At 38.0% G+C, this 14,620-nt stretch overlaps 1 pseudogene; it reads right to left on the bottom strand.

The window, feature by feature from the left end:
• Positions 1-5,540: 5,540 nt before the first annotated feature.
• On the bottom strand, positions 5,541-5,653 carry LOC112482042 (annotated as a pseudogene).
• Between the last annotated feature and the right edge of the window lie 8,967 nt (positions 5,654-14,620).

The following is a 14,620-nucleotide window of genomic DNA, read 5'->3' as shown; positions in this document are numbered from 1 at the left end:
GTTGTTCAGAGTTCAGCTCTCATTAACCCTTTGAAGTCTGGGTGGATAAATCACAGTTCACAAACCACTTAATGTGTATCAAGGATTGGCCAAGGAAGCAATTGTTCCAGTTTGGATGCTTCTAATTGCAAGGATCAAATGAGATAATGTCTGTGTGTGAAAGCACTTTGTGATCCTTGAAGCACAATAAATTACTTTTATTATTCTTCTTCTCAATAAGATGGATGGTTTATTTATTTACAACATGGATGCTTGTCCTCATTAGGAGTTTTCGAACAAACCAAATTGGTACTTGATGAGCCTGGAAAGTGCTAAACTTTCCTTGCGCTTTTTTCTGTGTTCCTCAAGTTACCTGATCCTTAAGAACCTTCTGATAGGCCTGTCCCCTTGCACACTTGGGGCCAGTGTAATCTGCTTATTGTTTCTCCTCAACAAAGAATGCGAAAGACACAAGATGCAGGAAGATTGCCTACAATGTAGCGCTTGGGTTTGTCCATACTTTGCCTGGGATGGGAATTCTCAAGGGCAAGGATTGTGGGCTGAGTGGCTGAGGGGCCTTCGTGAACAATGGTATAGATCAGTCACAGACAAAGACAGGTCAGCTAGGAAATGGAGTTAGTTAATGTCCTGAGAAAATCCTCTTCCACAATTGCCTGTCATACATTACTGGTGGAAAAGAAAATCAATGCAACTCTTTAGCAGTGTATTTGACAATATCTCACAAAATTATATAGGCATTTAACTTTTGACTCACCAATCCCATTTTTAGAGATTTACTCTCATGATACACCTCCAATAATATGGAAATGCATATGTATAAGGTTATTTATTATAAAGTTGTTTATAATTGCAAAATATTTAAAACTATCTAAATATCCATACATAGGAGAGTGATTGAATAGACTTTGGTACAGCCACAGAATGGAGTACTGTGCTGCTGTAAAAAACAAAACAAAACAAAACAAAACAAAACAAAACAAAACAAAACAATGAAGATGCTCCCTAAGAACTGATAGGGAGTGATTTTTAGGATACGTTGGTAAGTAAAAAGAAAAAAGCAAAGTGCAAAAAGTATGCTTCCTTTCATGTAAGAATGAAGTGAGAAAATATAGCTGCATCTGCTCATTTATACAAAAAGAAACATAAGAAGAATAAACCAGAAACTAATGGAATTGAGTACCTTCAAGAGTGGGTGGAAACAGCACACAATAGGTGCTCAATAGACATTTCCTGACAATGACTCATAGGTACTGTGGAAGACAGTAGAGGGAATGATAGATTTAGCCTGGGTGTATCAGGAAGTTTATATTGCTGTCTTGAAAGATTAGTATGTGGTCAACAGGTTGGCTGGCTAGAACAGGGAAATTATTCCAGGCAGAGGGAAAAATTATGAGCAAAGATCCAGAAGGGAGAGATAGCCTAGTATGTGAAGTGGCTGGGGCATTGGGTGTGAGGAGACTATTGTATGAGAAGGCTGGATAGGGCGAGCGGCAACCAGAATGTGGACTTCCTTTTCTGCAACTGTAGGGAATTTGAATTTTATTCTAAGTGAGATGAGAAGCCATTTTGAACAGAGGAGTGATATGGGCCTTTTTATGCTGCATCGGTCCCTGGCTATAATGTGGGTATGGACTGAGGAGGAACAAAGTGGAAGCAGGGAGACAAATTAGGAGGCTACTGCAGCCACCCAGGCAAGAGATTATGGTAGCTTGGACTAAGAAGGTAGTAATAGAAGTGGAAAGCAGAGATCATGTTCTGAATATATTTTGAAGGCACAGCTGGTAGGATAAACTGATGGATTGGATGTGGCAGAAGGTGAAGGAGAAAGCAGAATCTGGAATAATTTCCGGATTTCTGGCTTAAGCGATTGCGTGTCTGATGGAGCCATTCAGCAAGATGGGAACACAGTAGAAAGAGCAAAATTTATGGGGAAAGGTGATGAGTCATCTTTATGTCAAGTGTGAGATGTCAGTGGGACACCCAGCAGTTGGATGTGTAGGTCTGGGGCTCAGGGAAGAGGTCTAGGCTGGGGCCATAGACATGGGACCATATAGATGGAGGTTGAAAAGATGAGGCCAGAATGTGAGAGTGTATTATCACCGTGAGAAGAGAAGACGTCTGGGGACAGAGTCCTCGGGAACACTAATATGAAAGAGGGACAGAAAATGAAGACTTCGTCAAGGTGGCTAAACAAGTAATTGTAGTAGAAATAGGAAGATTAGGAGAGAAGAGGGCCATGGAAGCCCAAGGGGGAAATTTGAAGGGGAACCTGCTCAACAGTGCCCAGGGCTACGGGAGTTCCTAAGCTAGGAGCTGCAAAGTGTCCATTGGGTTTGGCTTCACTTCCAATCTTTGAGCAGATGGGGAGAGGGGTGAAACCACACTGCAAGTAGTGCTGAATGTGTGGGAAATGAGGAAGTGCAGTCAGTGAGGGGGGCTCTTCTTCGAAGACCTTTGACCGTGAAGGGGAGTGAGGTGCGATGGCAACTGGGAGAAGGGAGGGTGAAGGGTTGGAGGAGAGTCGTTATAAGAATGAGATAAGCAAGCCCATTTTAGCTACAGAGAAAGTCAATAAGCATGCAAGGCTGAAGACCCAGAAAAAAGAAGAACAAAATTAGAGTCACATGGAGGTGGGAGGTGACGGCCTAGATGGCATGGAGAGTCCAGGGAGAGGGTTAAGGTTGAATACAAAAAGGCAGACCTCTCTATGATGGGTAACTTTTCATGAAACCATTTTCAATACAAAGGAAGCAGCAAAAATCAAATTATCCATGCATGCATGGGGGCTCTTTGTAAACCTGGAGAGTGTAGGTGTAATCATGTTAATTCAAATAGAACCCTGGGCCTCGCTCATAGGCATCTGGAGAAGACAGTACTAATAGAGACACTGGCTTCCCACTGCCAACTGCAAACAGTGTACACTTCAGATGTGTTTGTACAGATTCAAGCACAATTTAATGTACCCATTGGAGCCTATGATATTAATCGAGGTAAAAAGTCTCCCTTAAAACAAACTTTGAGACTTTACAATAAATAAGTAGTACCTAATTAATGGGTTTGCCAATTGTTCTTTTCTGCTTTGGACTTTGGTCAGGAGCTGGAGGGCTGAAAATGGGGCAAGGAAAAAAGATCCCAGGCTCCTTTCCTAGTTTTCACCTCTGAGGCTTTCCCTAACCCAGAAGATTCAGCAGAACTCTAGCAGCAGTGAGGCCTGGGTGTAGCAGCAGGCTGACCTTTTAGGAAACAGAGAGGGCCTCTGGTCATACAGTTTGTGCTCCAAGGACAAAGGACTTAGGGCTAAGATGCTCTGTCCTTTTGCAGTCAATGGAACATATAAGCTGTTGCAAAAGAGCCCATGTAAGTCATTGCCTAACTGAAAAAAAAAACAATATGCTGACCATTGCTACATGGTGTGATATATATTAGACAGAGAAGCAAAACATTAGGTTTGGGCTCAGGCTCTGCTGCGAGCTTGCTGTGTGACTTTAGGCAAATACCTTCTGCTCTCTGGGAATCAGTTGCTTCATTTGCCAAATCAGTAGACTGGACAAATGATCTCTAAGAGAACTGCCCTCCCCCAACATTTTATATATATATATATTTTAATTAATATACTTTATTTTTTAGAGCAGTTTTAGGTTCACAGCAAAATTGAGCAGAAAGTAGAGAGTTCTCATGCACCCCTGGGCCCTCCATACGCACAACTTCCTCCACTATGAACATCCTTTACAAGAGTTGTACATTTGTTAAAATTGATGAACCTACATTGACACATCACTATCATCCAATGTCCATAATGGTGGTGTACTTTTTGTGGGTTTAGACAAATGCATAATAACATGTAACCACCATTACAGGATCATACAGAATAGTTTCGCTGCCATAAAAATCCTCTGTTCCACTGATTCATTCCTCCCTCTCCTCAACCCCTAGCAACCTCTGATCTTTTTACTGTCTCCATAGTTTTGCCTTTTCCAGAATATCATATAATTGGAATTACACAGTCTACAGGCTTTTCAGATTGGCTTCTTTCACTTAGTAACATACACTTAAGTTTCCTCCATGTCTTTTTGTTGCTTGATAGCTCCTTTCTTTTTAGTGCTGAATAATATCCCTTTGTCTGGATGCTTCACAGTTTATTTATCCATTCAAGTACTGAAGGTCATCTTAGTTGCTTCCAAGTTTTAGCAATTATGAATAAAGCTGCTTTAAACATCCCATGTACAGATTTTTATGTTGGACATAAGTTTTCAACTCATTTGCATAAATATCAAGGAGCATGATCGTTGGATTGCATGGTTAAGTATATGCTTGGTTTTATAAGAAATTGCTAACCTGTCTTCCAAAGTGGCTATACCATTCTGCATTCCCACCAGCAATGAATGAGAGTTCCCATTGTTCCACGTCCTCTCTAGGATTTAGTGTTGTCAGTTTTGAATTTTGTCCATTCTAATAAGTGTGTAGTGGTATCTCATTGTTTAATTTGCATTTCCTTAATGACATATGATGTTGAACATCTTTTCATATGGTTACTTGCCATCTGCATGGTGTCTATTTAGGGAGAGTTTCTGTCCTTCGCCTATTTTTTAAATTGGGTTGTTCATTTTCTTATTGCTAAGTTTTAAGAGTTCTTCGTATATTTTGGATAACAGTTCCTTATCAGATATGTCTTTTGCAAATACTTTATCCCAGTTTGTGGCTTGTCTTCTCCTTCTCTTGACAGTGTCTTTCACAGAGCAGAAGTTTTTAATTTTAATGAACTCCAGCTTATCAATTATTTGTCATGGATTGTGCCTTTGGTGCTATATCTGAAAAGTCATTGTCATACCCAAGGTCATCTTGATTTTCTCTTATGTTCTAGAACTCAATATTGTCATAGTTTTACACCATCAATTTTTGGTCTATCACCCATTTTGAGTTGATTTTTGTGAAGAGTGTATGATCTGAGTCTAGATTCTTTTTTTTGGTACGTGTAGTTGTTCCTGTACCATTGGTTGAAAAAACTATTTTTGCTCCATTGTATTGCCTTTGCTCCTTTGTCAAAGATCTGTTGATTATATTTATCTGGGTCTATTTATGGACTCTCTAGTCTGTTCCATTGATCTCTTTGTGTATTCTTTCATCAATATCATACTGTCTTGATTAATGTAGCTTTATAGTAAGTCTTAAAGTTGAGTAATGTCAGTCCTCTGACTGTTCCTCAATATCGAGTTGGCTATTCTGGGTTATTTGCCTCTCCACGTAAACTTTAGAATCAGTTTGTTGATATCCAAAATAACTTGCTGGGATTTTGTTTGGGATTGTGTTGACTCTCTAGATCAAGTTAGGAAGAACTGACACCTTGACAATATTGAGTCATTCTATCTATGAACATGTAATATCTCACTATTTATTTAGTTCTTTGAAAATTTTCATCAGAGTTTTATAGTTTTCCTTATATAAATCTTGTGCATATTTTTTTTATATTTACACCTGAGCATTTCATTTTGAGGGTGTTAATATAAATGATACTATGTTTTAAGTTTCCTCCATTTTTTTTCCACCTACAGCACCCAGTCTTCCTAGGTGGTCTCCCATCCAAGTACAAACCAGGCCCGACCCTGCTTAGCTTCCGAGATCAGATGGGATCAGGTGTGTTCAGGGTGGCTTAAGTTTCAAATACCACTTGTTCGTTGTTGATATGTTGGAAAGAGATTGACACTTATATATAAATTGTGTATCCCGCAACCTTGCTATAATTGCTTATTAGTTTCAAGAGTTTTTTGGTCATTTTTTTTTCATATTTTCTACATATACAATCATGTCATCTGTATTTCTTCCTCTCCAATCTGTATACCTTTTCTTGTCTTGTTTTATTGCATTAGCTAGGACCTCCGATATGAGGTTAAAAAGAGTGATAAGAGGGGATATCCTTGCCTTTTTCTGATCTCACTGGGAAAATTTCTAGTTTCTCACCATTAAGTATGCTGTTGGCTGTAGCTTTTTTTTTTTTTTTTAGATATTCTTTATCAAGTTGAGGTCATTCCTCTCTATTCCTAGCTTTCTGAGATTTTTTTTTAAATCATAAGTGAGTGTTGGATTTTGTCAAATGCTTTTTCTGTGTCTATTGATATGATCCTGTGATTTTTTTTCTTTTAGCCTGTTGATGTGATGGATTGCATTAATTGATTTTTGAATGTTGAACCAGCCTTCCTCCATACCTGGGATAAATTCCGTTGGCCATGGTATATAATTCTTTTTACATATTGTTAGATTTGATTAGCTAATAGAGGATTTTTGCATCTATGTTCATGGGAGATTTTGGTCTGTAGTTTTCTCTCCTCACAAAGTTTTTGTCTGGTTTTGGTATTAGGATAATACCGGTCTCATAGAATGATTTAATATTTTCTCTGCTTCTATCTTCTGGAAAAGATTAGAAAATTGATGTCATTTCTTTTTAAAAGTTTGAAGAATTCACCAGTGAACACATCTGGATCTGGTGCTTTTTGTTCTGGAAGGTTATTAATTATTGATTCACTTTCTTTAGTAGATATAGGCTTATTAAGAACATCTATTTCAACTTGTGCGAGTTTTGAGAGATTGCATCTTTCAAGGAATCAATCCATTTCAACTAGGTCATCAAATTTAGGGCACAAAATTGTTCATAATTTTCCTTTATTATCCTTTTAATATCCATGGGATCTATAGTGATGGCCCCTCATTCATTTCTGATATTAGTAATTTGTATCTTCTCTCTTTTTATCTTAGTTAGCTTGCCTAGAGGCTTATAGATTTTAATGATTTTCCAAACAATCAGCTTTTTGTTTTTTGATTTTCTCTATTAATTTGTTTTGAAATTTATTGTTTTCTGTTCCATTTTTATTATTTATTTTCTTCTGCATACTTTGCATTTAATTTACTCTTCTTTTTCTAGTTTCCTAAGGCAGAAGATTAGATTTTTATTTTAGGTTTTTCTTCTTTTGTAATATATGCGTTCAATGTTATAAATATCCCTCTAAGCACTGCTTTCACTCCCTGCAGCAAATATTACATTGTATTTTTATTTTTATTTAGTTAAAAATATTTTAAAATTTCTCTTGAGATTTATTCTTTTCACCTACATGTTATTTAGAATTGTGTTTTTAAATCTCTACATATTTTGGAATTTTACAGCTATTTTTCTGTTATTGATTTCTAGTTTAATTCCGCTGTGCTCTGAGAGCAGACATTGTATAATTTTTGCCCTTTTACATTTGTTATGGTATGTATTATGGCCTAGATTGTGGTCTACTTTGGTGAATATTCAATGTGAGCTTGAGAAGAATACATAATCTGCTGTTGTTGGATGAAGTAGTCTATGGATGTCAATTATATCTAGTTAATTGATGGTGTTATTCTATTCATTTCTGAGAGAGAGATGTAGAAGTCTACAATTATAATAATGAATTTTTTTATTTAGTTCTTTGGTATTTGTCTCATGCATTTTGCTGCTATGTTGTTGGGTACATATGCTTTAAGGATTGTTTCGCCTTCTTGGAGAACTGACCCCTTTATCACTATGTAGTCCTCCTCTTTATCTCTCATAACGTTACTTGCTCTGAAGTCTGCCTTGTCTGAAAATAATATACGTACTCCTACATTCTGTTGATTAATGTTAGCATGGTATATCTCTCTCACATAGCTGGGTCTTGTTTTTTGATCCACTCTGACAATCTGTCTTTTAATTGGTGTGTTTAGGCCATTGATGTTTAAAGTGGTTACTGATATAGTTGGATTAATGTCCGCCATATTTGTTACTGTTTTCCATTTGTTGTCCTTGTTCTTATTTTTTATCTTCCACACTTTTTCTGCCTTTTGTGGTTTTGAGGATTACATATAATTTTCTCTCCTTTCTTAGTATATCAATTATACTTCCCCCATCCTTTTTAGTGGTTGCCCTAGAGTTTGAAATATATATTTATAAGTAATCCAAGTCCACTTTCAAATAACATTATCCCACTTCATGGGTATTGCAAGTACCTTACAATAACAAAATTTTTCTAATCCTCTCTCCTGTCCCTTGTATCATTGTTATCATTCATTTTACTAACACGTAATCATAAATAATCAAATACATTATTGCTATTATCATTTTGAACAAACTGTTATCCATTAGATCAATTGAGAATAAGAAAAATAAAAGGTTTTATTTTTATTTTAACATATTCATTCTCTGATGCTCTTCCTTTCTTCTTGTAGATCTGAATTTCCAACCTATATCATTTTCCTTGTCACTAAAGAACTTCTTTTACCATTTCTTGCAATGTACGTCTACTGGCAGCAAATTTCCTCAATTTTTGTTTATCTGAGAAAGTCTTTATTTCTCTTTCACGTTTGAAGGATAATTTTGCAATGTATAAAATTCTGTGTTGGTGCTTTTCTTTTCTCCTTAAATATTTCACTCTATTCTCTTTTTGCATGCATGATTTCTGAGGAGAAGTTTGATGAAATACTTACTTTTGATCTCTGTAGGTAAGGTGTTTATTCCTCTGGATTCTTTCCAGATTTTTTTTCATTAGCTTTCACTTTCTGAAGTTTGAATATGATATGCCCATGAGTAGTTTCTTTGGAATTAATCCTGCTAGGTGTTCTCTGAGCTTCCTCGATCTGTAGTTTGGTATCTGAACATTAATTTTGGGGAAATTCTCAATTAGATTGGTTCAAACATTTCTTCTGTTCTTTTCTCTATATTCCTTTTTTTTTTTTCTTTCTGGTATTCCCATCACATGTATGTTATACCTTTGTAGTTTACTCACAGTTATTGGATATTCTGTTCTGTGCCCCCATCCTGCCAGTTTTTTTGTTTGTTTGTTTTTGCCTTTCACTTTTGGAAGTTTGTATTGTCATATCGTCAAGCTCAGAGAGCCTTTCCTCAGCTGTGTCCAGTCTACTAATGAGCCCATTAAAGATTTTCATTATTTCTGTTAATGTGTTTATATCTGATGTTTCTTTTTTTTCCTGGTGTGTCTTTTTAATTCTTTCTTAGACTTTCTATCTCTCTCTTTACATTATCCACCCGTTCTTATATGTTGTTTACTTTATCCATTAAATCCCTTAGCATATTAATCACAGTTTTAAAAAACATTCCTGGTCTGATAATTCCAACATTCTTGCCATATCTGAGTCTGGTTCTGATGCTTGCTCAGTCTCTTTAAATTACGTTTTTTTTTTTTTACCTTTTAGTATGCATGATAATTTTTGTTGAAAGGTGAATATGATGGGTAAAAGGCACTGTGGTAAATAGACCTTTAGTAATGTGGCAGTAAGGCATGGGGGATGGGAAGCATTCTGTAATCCTATTATTGAGTCTCAGTTTTTTTGTGATGCTGTACCCCTGGACTATGAACATCACCAGTGTTTCTCAGTCCTCCCCACTCTTAGGTGGGATAGGATGGTTAGAGTGGGCTGGAGTTGGGTATTTCCCTTCCCCCACATGGAAGGCTAGAGCCAGCTAGAGTCAGATTTTTCCTTCCCTCAGATCAATTAGGCTCTGATAAAACCCCAGCAGGTTAGGTGCTGGTAAATTAGTTTCTTTGGAGGACAGGCCTTTTAAAGAAGAATAGAATGTTCTGGTGTATTTCAAAATTATTACTTTTTACCTCTCTCTGCCAGAAGCACAAGGGAGTTTTTCTAATATTCACTCTGAGGATCTGGTTGAGTTCCTGGAGATAATATTCACAAAAGCTTGGTGCCTTCACTCTGACTGGGTCCTCAGGAGTTTTTATATCTCAGGCTTGTATACACTGAGCTACCAGAACTTCTTCGATGACAATTCAGGTTTTCCTACCCTGGTACTGGTCCCCACAGAGGTTTCTGCTTCTGAGTTTCTACTCCGAGTTGTGAATCTTCATTTCTCCTTGTCTGTCTCTCAAATTTGGGGGGCAAGATTTTGCCCTGTGACCTCACTTCTCTTATGGATTTAAGATTTTTTTTTTTATGCTTACAGCACCTGGTCTTCCTAGGTGGTCTCCCATTCAAGTACTAATCAAGCATGACCCTGCTTAGCTTCCGAGATCAGACGGGATCAGGCTGGATTTAAGATTTTTAATTGTTTTTCAGTAGTTTGGTGACTTCTAAGCTCCTCACATGCCAAACTGGAAACCAGAAGTCTCTATGATTTTTTTCTCCGTCTTTATTTACAGTTTGTCTCCCTGGCTATCCTGTAAGCTCTGTGAGAACAGGTACCTTGTCTGTCTTATTCATCATATATCCTCAATGCCTAGGTGAAGAATGCAAATAAGTCACATGAGTTAAGAAGTGTATGAAAAAACAACTTGCCATACTTTGGAATTCAGCAGCTTCCCTTTGTGTCAGCCAGAACACAGGCTATGCTCCAACAAGTATGTCTGACAACAATTGGAAGCTTGATGGTGAACCTTTCAAACCAACATAGACTTAGGTCATGTGACCTAATTCTTTGGTTTTGCCAAGAAGGGGGTGTGCAACTGGGAGAAGAGATTGCAGTTATTTACCAGTTTCTTCCCAAGGGCAAAAAAACAGAATGTTCAGCATTTGTGGGAGGGACAGGAGTTCTTTTTGCCTGAGGAATTTTTGCTCACTGGATGGGCAGGGTCAAGTGACAAACTTCCATAGCTCAGCCTGGCACTAAAATGGGCCCTGCCCAGAGGCAGGGGAACTGGGTGTTATTGGGTAATTTTTACCCACAAAAATCCTTTAGCTTTGCAAAAAGGTACATTCCCATAGAAAATAACCCTCTCATATTAACATCTTCTCAACATGCCCTGCCTATTTTGAGTGTGAAATTGAAGGGCTAAAGACAGTGGTGATTGGTAGGATGAGGCCAGACAGGATGACTTGCAAGGCCTCTTGCAGCCCCAAGATTTGAAGATTCTGTGCTGATGTTCCCTTTATAACCACCAAAATCTAAAGAGGTCTTCTTTGGAATTTTGACTTTGGATATTGGAGCCTCAGATTTTAACCCAGGGCTGCCTATTTTAGGGATCATGTTCCCTTTTGCCTCCATAAAAGTATTCGAGAGGATAGTCTAGGTTCCCAGTTTCTGGAATCTTTCTTGGGTTACCTCCTAAAATCCTCTTGTCTGGGAAATTCTGGGAAAACTCTTTTACAGAGTAAAGACACCCCTTCCCCGCAAGGGTCTACTCAGCTCACTCTGTTCTAAGAGCACACAGCCACACTTCCCAGCCAGCTCTGGCCCACTGGAGTAGGCAGTGGTCATAGATCCTTTTATGATAGGCTTTTTAATGCTCTCTTCCTCTTTTCTTCTTCTCCCTCCTCATCTTTCAATATATCCAAATACCTGAAGAAGAAACTGCTGGTTGCTTACTCCAACATCCCTTCTTCTCATCCTTAAAAACAGAAACTTGAATTTGGAGATGGAAATATATCCAGTTAAAGAAAGCCTCCCTTAGGAGGAGTGGTGCGATTAAGTTCTAGCCAATGAGATGTAAGCAAAAGTGTTGTACAGTATTTCTGGGAAGCTTCCTCAAAAGGAAGGAGTGATTTTTCTTCCTTTTCTCCTTTCTGCTATCTAGATTGTGGATGTAATAGCTGGAGCTTAGGCAGCCATAATGGACAATGAGGCAACATGTTAAATATGGTGGGACAGCAACTTGGAAGAAGCTTGGATATCTGGTGACTTTATAGAGTCACCCTATCAACCCTGTTCTTCCCACCTTCATACTTCTCTTATGGGAGAGATAAATAAACTTCTATCTTTTTAAAACAGCTGTTATTATTTTTTCTGTTATTGGAACCAGAGTTAATCCTAATACTGTACCCCCTCCCTAAAATGAAACTGTAGCTTGACAAGTAGCTCCAGATAATGGAGTGGAGTTTTATGGGTTAAAATGTGAATATGGATAAAAGCGAGCATTTAGAATATCTTAAAGAAGGATAACAGTGGGGATTTCCCTAAGCAAGAGGCATGGGAATACCACTAGGCTGTATGCAGTTTCCCTTCATGTTAAACTCATGAGAACCCATGTAATGTCTCAGATTTGCCACAGTATTATCAATGCCTAGGCCTGGTGCCTGAGACATAGGACAGGCTCAATTAAAAATTGTTGAAAGAGTAAACAGTTTATTGCTTTCATAACTGACATAGTTAATAGGACAGTTTACTTGTGTGATTTGAAAAACTTTGGAAAAGCTCACCCCTCATCCCCATCCAAAAATTTCTTTCTTAACCCACCATCACCTGCCACAACATCTGAAACTCTCATACATTTATTACCAATCAGTGTGACAGCTACTGTGTTCAGCTCTGAGGATGTAGTGGTGAGCAGAACAGGTAGGGGTCTTGCCCTCAGGGAGCTTCCAATGCAGTGAGGCAGAAACAACAAACAAAAATATGTAAACTTGTCATTACAATCTGGAATAAGTATAAGAAGAGGAACAATAATGGGGAAAACTTTAGATAGAGGTATGGGTGAAAGCTTCTCAGAAAGGGAGTCAGCTGAAAGATAGGAACAAACAGCCATACAAATGGTAGGAGCAGTTTTGCCTGAGGGACTATATGCACAAAGGCTCTGAGATGTGTTTAGCCCTTTTCCCATTTAGAGAAAAAGGTGCAGCTCCCTGTCAGCATCGATTTAATATCATATGTAGGAATGCTACATTTTTCAGGATTTAACATTTTCAGTGATAGAGAATTACTATATTTTGTAAATGGAAATGCCACTACTAAAAACAGAATGCTATAAATAGAATGATGTCATTTGTTTTCAAAGGTTATCAATATACTAGAGTGATGCAAAAATAATAAAAGTGAAATATTTCATGGCAAACTTTGGGAGTAAGATTAGGGCTGTAATTCGTGAGTTAACTTGGTATAAATGTTGCAGCCCTAAGCACAGCTGGCAAGTGTTCTGGAAGGGTAGACAAACAGGAAATGGATTAAGGAATGAAAGAAGCTCAGTGAGGCTGGAACTGGGTAAGAGTGGCAGAGTGACGTGAGAAAAGTCTAGAGAGGTCATCAGAGGCCAGATCAAGTAGGCATCTGTAGGCCATGGGAAGGAGTTTGGACTTTATTCTAAGTGCAGTGATAAACCTTTGATAAGCTTAAAGCAGGGAACACTGGGATCTGATTTTGCATTAAGAAAATCACCCTGGCTTCTGTGTGGAATTGGACAAGGACCTGTGTGCAAGCAGGGAGACCGAAGTGTGAGGCTTTGTTTCCTTGTGAGAGAGGAGGTGGCTTAGACCAGGTAGTGGCAATGGGGCTGGATAGAAGTAGAGGGACTCAGGGTGTGTCTTGGAGGTCAAGTGGACCACACTGGGCAGTGGGTTTGCTGCAGAAGCCGAGAATCAAGGGTTTTGGTTTGAGCAGTTGTATAGATGGTGGTGCCTTACACTAACGTGAGATGCACTGGGGGAGGTGGGAGTCAAGAGTTTCATTTTGATCACGTAGGTATTGATGTATTTGTGAGATATACAAATAGAACTATTGAGCAGAGAGTTGAATATTTGAGTCGAGAGCTCAGGGGAATGCTTAGGACGGAAAATATAAATTTGAGAGTTATGAACATGGTGATGTTACTTAAGACTTTAGAAATAGATGGAACCCATCAGAGAAAAAGAGTACAGATGGAGTAGAACTGAGCCCAGAGGTACTCCAGCAGTAAGAGGAGGAGAAGCCTGCAAAGGCGACTGAAAAATAAGATTATTTGTATACTGCCCATCATCCCCAATAGAATGTTTTAGAGTTTAAGGAAGCTGATTAATAACTCCTCTTATCTTCTGCCTGAAATCAGAATCAATTAAGAGAGACACATACATGAGTCAGGGAAAAGATAAGAATATCACCTTTATTAATCATAAAGCTGCTTGGAGAAAGAGTGGAGTTGCTTCTGAACAGGCCTGCTAATATAAGCAGCCTGTCTCATCTGCTCTCTCCTTATGGAAATGTGAAATGAGCTCCAGCAGCACAGAGCTCCTGTCTGACCTAATCTGTGCCTTGCAGAATGCCTTGCACACAGTAAGTGGCAATGGTTGTTGAATGAATGGATCTGGATGTTAAGATTGAGACAATGCCTATGCCCAGGTTGTAATCCCAAACTGATTTTATCAATATTTCTGTAAATGGGGTTCAGGCATCAGTATTGCTTTAAACTATCTCCAGGTGATTCTAATGCAGAGCCAAGGTTAAGATCTATTGTTATCATCCAATCCCAATCCCTCATTTTATTTTTTACTTTTTATTTTTTATTTTTTTCAGAAGTTTATTTTATTTTTTATTTTTAATGTCAGTTTATTTTTTTTATTTTTCATACTATATATACATAATTTTCTTTAATGTTTTATTTTTTATTTCCCCCCTCTCCCCTCTTCTCTCCCTTATGGTAACTAGTCCATTGTCCATGTCCATGAGTCTCTGTTTGTTTGTCCTGTTCATTTGTTGCTTTTAGGTTTATAGCCCACATATAAGTGATATGTGATTTCAATTTTTTCTGTCTGGCTTATTTCACTTAGCATGATTATTTTGAGGTCCATCCATGTTGTCACAAACGGTAGTATTTCATCTCTTCTTATGGCTGAGTAATATTCCGTTGTATATATGTACTACAGCTTCTTTATCCAATCATCTATCATAGGACACTTCCATTGCTTCCATTTCCTGGCT

This window comes from Pteropus alecto, unplaced genomic scaffold, assembly GCF_000325575.1.
Source record: "Pteropus alecto unplaced genomic scaffold, ASM32557v1 scaffold246, whole genome shotgun sequence".
In the NCBI taxonomy this organism is placed as follows: Eukaryota; Metazoa; Chordata; class Mammalia; order Chiroptera; family Pteropodidae; genus Pteropus; species Pteropus alecto.
This window is presented reverse-complemented; position numbering and strand designations above follow the sequence as displayed.